We start from the raw sequence: 6,620 nt of genomic DNA, 5'->3' as shown, positions 1-6,620 counted from the left end.
TTTCTTAACGATCTGACGAACCTTAAAACTCATCTTCGAGGCCTTACTAAATATCCGTTAGCTCTATACCTGTGAAATCTTCTCCAAACACAACTTATACTTTGCTTCCTTTGACGAACCTAGTTCTACCAAGTCATATAACTTAAAAATCTTATCGTACATACCTTAAGGTTGCCAATCACCCTCCTATAGTCGTGGAAGCTTCATGTTCGTCTTAAGCTTGCGTTAGTCTATTTATGACTTAACGACATAAAATTTTTGAGGTGTAACAAAAGTCAAACGTTGGATCGTAGCTAGACCGAGCGCACTTGGTCCCGGGTCGTTGAAGCCCGGTTGGAACTAAATAACAAGATAGGACAAGAAGGCGGTTAACCATGATAAGGAAGCGTCCGAAATATCCGCCATCGACCAGATATGGCAGCGCCAATCTCGCTCATCAGTTACTGAATATTTTGTACCTTATTTAGACTTGTACTAGGGTTAAGACTCCTCTACTATATAAAAAGGAGGACCCTTTATTTTTGGTCAGGTCCTCACATGCATAACATATAGAGCAATACAATTTGATTCTAAGTGTGCATTCATTTTTCTAAAGTGTTCTATCATTGTTTATTACTCAATCACTGTAGCACGAGCTCGGTTCTCCGAACTCGAGCCTTTGGATCGAACGTTTCAAAGATCCATCGTTGCTTTGCTGTGGTTTGCTTATTTTTACTTTCATTTGCTTTACTATTTATTGTTTAACAATCATTTGTATTAAATCAAACCGCATATTCTTCGCACCGCGTACAAATTTAATTGTTATCAATTTTAAGTGTAAACGAGTTTTGGCCCCGCGTTCAGGATAATAGTGGTGGTTTTATACGAATTTCGATAACGCACGTTATTTTACGCCTGTCTTTGAAGTTTGATTTCAGGACTATTCATCATGTCAGACTCCCACTCCATTAACTTTTATGCTGAATCAAGCCACCACAAGGAAAATGACAACGGGATCTTTTGAATAACAACTTACCCCCAGTTGATCCAAATCGGCTCGATCCCGACTTTCAAAACGCCCGCGAATACCGGTGGACGTCGGTGGTGACGTGCACGCGAGGTGGAGGCAACGAAAATAATTGCGGGCTAGCATCAACTAAAGATGACTATGGCACATCTCGATCGGAGACTTACCGACCAGCGGTCATAACTCAATTACGAAATCGGAGACGAGCGCCCAACACTGTTAGATCCGAACCGACCGTGCTGAGAATCCCAATGAAGGGAAATTGGACTCGCATTGGGAAGGACCGTATCGAAGCATACTAACAAAGTTAAACGAAAACTACTTAAAACAAGAGGAACGTGGCGCACCTAAAACGATACCACTGCTAAGGTACGAACAATCTTTACCTTTCTATTCTTTTAGGCCTAAACATGCAGACATACGCCGAAGTAAACATCAAAAGCAGAGCAATGGAAGTCGAGAAATCATAGACTTAGGATTGAAAGCACGAGCTACGTTCTTCTCATCGCCTATGAATTTGGGTTTCCGGAAAGATCTTTAACAAGGTAGTTGCCATACGGCGTGTACAAGACTAAAAGATGGGTAAAGTTAACTAGGACTTTCCACGAGAGGTGGATCAATAGTACTCGAGCCCTACAAAAGTCCATGACCCCGGCACTAGGGGACTATCTTGCCCGAGGCAAAGCGACACTTATTCAAAGTCAAGGCTTGGGTGATAGGTTTCCTTTTGTAAGGGCCAAACGATCGATTGAATCGTGCCCGATTAGTTCGCTCTCGCCGCATCTACTATCGTAATCTTGTTCCCATTTTAATCAATAAACTTGGAATTTCTCAAAGTATCATTTTATCCGTTGCTACTCCCTTTACATTAATATTACATTTTACGTTATTTTTCGAACCCCCAAATATCCGAAATGTGCAAACTAAAGGCTAAAAGCTTAAATTGTTAGAAGACTACAGTATGAAATATGAAGGACTACGGTTTAAATTGTTAAAGACTACGGTATGAAATATGAAGGACTACGGTCTAAATTGTTAGGATTGCGGTCTAAAAACACAAAACTTCAACTCGACTTGTTTATAGAACTACGGTCTAACGAGGTCTGAAGTCATCCGAGCTTCGACCCCATTACATAATGCGAGTCGATACGTCGGGAGTTCGCAGCGTAAACAGAGTAAAAATAAGGCCTTTCCATTTACTCGTTGAACGTACGACCGTGTGTCGTCCTACGGAGGTCGGCACTTTAAGCAATACCGTATGTCGGTGAAACTTGAAATCGAGTCACCGATACTTTAAATTTTATTTTTGCCAAAACAAAAATGCATGCTAAGGCAATAGCACGCACCGGACGAGTTCGAAACCAAGTCCACTATTATCCTAATCCTTAAACACAAAAGATAAAGGAATATTATACAATGAAAAAAGGTCAATTAAGCCTGGCAAATGCTTTCTTGTATATATATACATCAAATATTTACAAAGGCTCGGGAAACGGCCTTGAGTTTTAAAAACATAAAAAAACTACATAGATATCGCAAAAAACGAAAAGAAATCTAAGGCTCCTAAGCCTGATCTTTATCCGACCCTTCGGCATCATCATTGTTCGACTCGAGCTCACTATCCGACCCCTCGAACCAATCATATATGGCCTTCGCCTCTGCCTCGAGCCTCTTGGCCTCTTCGATTCGGTCCAATACGTCTATCCCGGAGGCATAAATATCCTCTAAAGTCTTCCTTCGGGATAGAGACTGCATATACTCAGCCCGAGTGTCACTTTTTCTCTTGGCCGCGGTTACATTAGCTTTATCCCCGAGTGAACAACATCCCATTATAACTCGAGATTTGGCCGATGTAGCTTCGTTATAGTGGCATCGCAGACCTCGTCGATAACAAGCTTTATCACGGTTAAAGACCTTTTGTCCGCTCCGACTCGGCCAAGGCGAGTTTCGATCGGAGCTCGCATATTAACGACTCGACCTCTCTAGTTAGCCTTCTCATCCGTCACACCATGTCGACCTTGGCGACGCCAAGTCTTTCTTGAGAGCTTCTCGCTCGAAAAGCAACACCATCTATCTTACCCTCAAGGCTCGAGCTCGAGTTTAATCCGTTGAGCTCGAGCCAAAACTCGAAGTCAACGGGTCACATACTCCCGAGCTTGAGAAGGGATAGTGTTAGCGTTGGTTATTAACCGCCTATTATGAACTTCAAAAGCCCTTACCTTCTCTGCTAGAAGGTCATGTTCTCGTCTGGCCTCGATGGCCTCATTCGGGGCAATCTCTAAATCTGTCTGAAGAGTGGAAGGATGTGTATATATATATATATATATATATATATATATATATATATATATATATATGGAGCGATTTCGTCTCCGAGTAAAAGAACCCCGGCAATGTTGATCCTTAAGATAGTCTACCATCTTCGGTCGGTGAACGACTTTCACGCGGTGAAGCACCAAGGCTCAAACTTGAGGAAGGGGAGAATACAATGGAAATGGAAATAAAAGCTAAGTATAAAACAGAGAAAGGGGATGTACCCGGTTTAACTGTCGAGACTCGTTAAAAAGCGGAGGGTACATCAACCACCGTCTTCCTCCGTCCCTGCGGGACGGCAGAGGATACAATAACCCGGCAATTTATCCAGATTGAGATAAGAAGAGAGCATCGTTCATATCGGCCGAAGACCAAAAACAAGACCCGCCTTTTTCCGTTCGGGTCTATGCTCAGAGTCGGGAAAACTTTCTCCAATTGGGGACCAGAGTTAACCCCAAATGATCAGCTATAGGGACGGGTAGATGGTCGAACCCTGAATGGCTCTCGACTATGATAGCGTCTTTATTGAAAGGATGACAACAACATCTTTCAAACTTCTGGTTCCTTGGCCGTTTTGTTCAAAGCCTCGGGGGCTCGCGGGTCGGGAAAACTTTAATCGAAGCGGGAGTACCTTGTACGCATTCAATGAGTCGCGATTAGGGCGGATCAAGATTGATTATGGGAAGGACTCGAACCTATACCATATAAAGGTGGGATATAAGGTACATCTTTCCTACGTGAGCTGAAGTAGCCCTTGAATTTGCTTTATCCGGATCCGTCTCTCCTTCCTCGTTCTTTGAGTGGAAAAAAGCCATGGTAGCAGCATCCTCGGGGACTCCCTCTCTCGACCCAGTGGTTTCCAAACCCTTGTTTCCAGACATTACTTCGAGCACGGGACTCTGGTTGGTGTTTTCAGTGTTAAGTTTGTGGAATGGTTTCTTGGAGCTTTTTAGCTCTTGGTTGGTCAAACATTTTCCTTAGAGGGCCACTTGGCCCGGTCGTTAACGATTGGTCCTAAATCATCGAGTGATTCTTGAGTTGGTTGATGGCTTCGGGGTCTAAAACCCGGCCCCATCGGCGATATTCTCCTTTAGAAACCTCGCTTAATCGGTAAGCCTTCACCTCTCTTACACTCGCCGTAAGGAAGAGCACTATATAAAGTTCGGAGGACCATCTTTTCTTTTTCTCGCCCTCGGTAGTCTCGACCCAGGATTGTGGAAGGTTAGGGAGCTTAGAGGACTGTTCCTCTCCACCATTGCGGAAGGGTAGGGAGCTTAGAGGACTGAGCTCTTGGATCGGTTTCAACATCAGCTCATCTTCCTAAAGTTTTTATCTTTATCTTGCCCTCGGAATTTATTGTTTAACAATCATTTGAATTAAAGAACAAAACATTAATCCTTTATGGCATACAAATTTAATTGTTAGGAGGTAGTACAACATCTTGATCGGAGACTTACCATGATTCTCGGCCTCCCGTCATAATGTATGGATAGCAAACATTGTTCTTTTACATTCGGATAAGTATCGACGACAAATTTTATCCATCTGTTCCTCCAAATTGGCGACCGCGTTAAGGGTTCGGGGAATTGTTGCAAACATACTAACAAAGTTAAAAATTGTCGCAAATAAAACATTAGAGGTACCACTTAGCTATTTAAAAATATAATTCACTTATGGTTTTGATGATTCACTTCTGACGGGAACGACATCTTATCGACGAGGAATCGGATCCTCGGTCCTCAGTGTACGTATCTTCATGCACCGGCCTCGGTCCCTATCTTCATCAAGGCTAGAGAAGAGAGCTTTCCTTGCTCATCGTGTGAGCTTAATCATGCTGCCCCGAAATACCCGGAGATTATACAACCGGAGGAGGTAGTTGATCGTGAAAAATTCATTCACGTTAGTCGCAAAATAACGGAGGAGTATAACGATCCTCCAAAACGAGAGGTGGATCTGACCAAGACAGATCTCGTACCTCCTACAAAAGTCCACGACCACCGGATCGAGTGGACCGAATGTGAAGGGTGCGAAAACACCATGTATATATATACATGGGTCGTGAGGCTTCAACATGCTCGAGAATAATGACCTCGTTGTCTTCCCAACCACGATCCTTTTGACAACCTCAAGTTTAGTCGGGGGAATTGTGCATATATAGTTTGATATTTCAGCACCCCGAGCCCCTTGCTGAGAAGGCCTCTCGACCTTAACATCCTTGGTCATAACGTAATCAGATGGGACATAATCTGACATTATCGGTTCCGATTTTGGAGCCGAGAAAGACTCACTGATTTTGACTTTCGAAGATTTAGTTATTGTTCTGAAAATAACAAGGATTAAAGGTATGATATGAAGGTTTGAAGACCTGGGAAGATTAGTTGAAGCTACGAAGTTTGGAAATATAAATGTATGAAGGTTTATGTATTCAAAGGCACGAAGGTAATTTTGGAGAGTGAATATTCTGAAGATGAAAAATGAAAGGGAAGATCTCACTTTTATAGAGGGCGGCCAGGAGGGTTGACATTCCATAACCGTCGACTCGCCCAACTAGAATACGACGCGTGGCTAATGTAAAGAAAATAGAAATAATTTGGTGGGATGTTTGATTCTATCGGCATGTGAACCTTAAAGAGAAGGAATCAAAGCTACTTCCAAAAATCGTTTCGAAGCCGTGTTCGAGTGAAATGGAGTCAAATAACACCTTTAAAAGAAAATGTTATGATTTGGGCCAACATAGGTGGTCGAAGATCAAGACACGATCGAGATCAATATCACGCAAGTTCAGACCAAGTATCGATCATGACCAAGCATAGCTCGCAAACTACAAACATCGAGATGGAGCGAGAAGTAGATAAACTTACAGGATATGACAAACTTGAATTCAACATAGAGGAAAGCTTAAATGAAGGACGAAGGCCAACTGCGCTTAATAAAAATTAGTAAAGGACCAGTCCACAAGTTCTACTAATTTTCTTCATATAACGAATTTCCAATTTCCTCGGTTACATCAGTTCTACAAAATAAAAGGGGCCTAACTTATGGTCCTAAGCTAGAACAGAGGGGAATCCCGAACCGGTATAATGAACCGAAGGTTGAGAACTTTGGCTTATACCCTAGGGAACTAATGCAATATTAAGCATCAGCTAAATGAGCCCGGGATTATCCTAATAGGAATTTACGATGATAGATAGTTGACATGAAGAAGTCCGAGATCCTCCTCATCAAGAACGATATCGAGGGCTATCCATCACGAATTTTTTATTTAGTCGTAGTCTATAATGAATATGGCGCGTTCGACACT

The sequence above is a fragment of the Lycium ferocissimum genome, chromosome 6, assembly GCF_029784015.1.
Source record: "Lycium ferocissimum isolate CSIRO_LF1 chromosome 6, AGI_CSIRO_Lferr_CH_V1, whole genome shotgun sequence".
NCBI classification, from domain to species: Eukaryota; Viridiplantae; Streptophyta; class Magnoliopsida; order Solanales; family Solanaceae; genus Lycium; species Lycium ferocissimum.
This window is presented reverse-complemented; position numbering follows the sequence as displayed.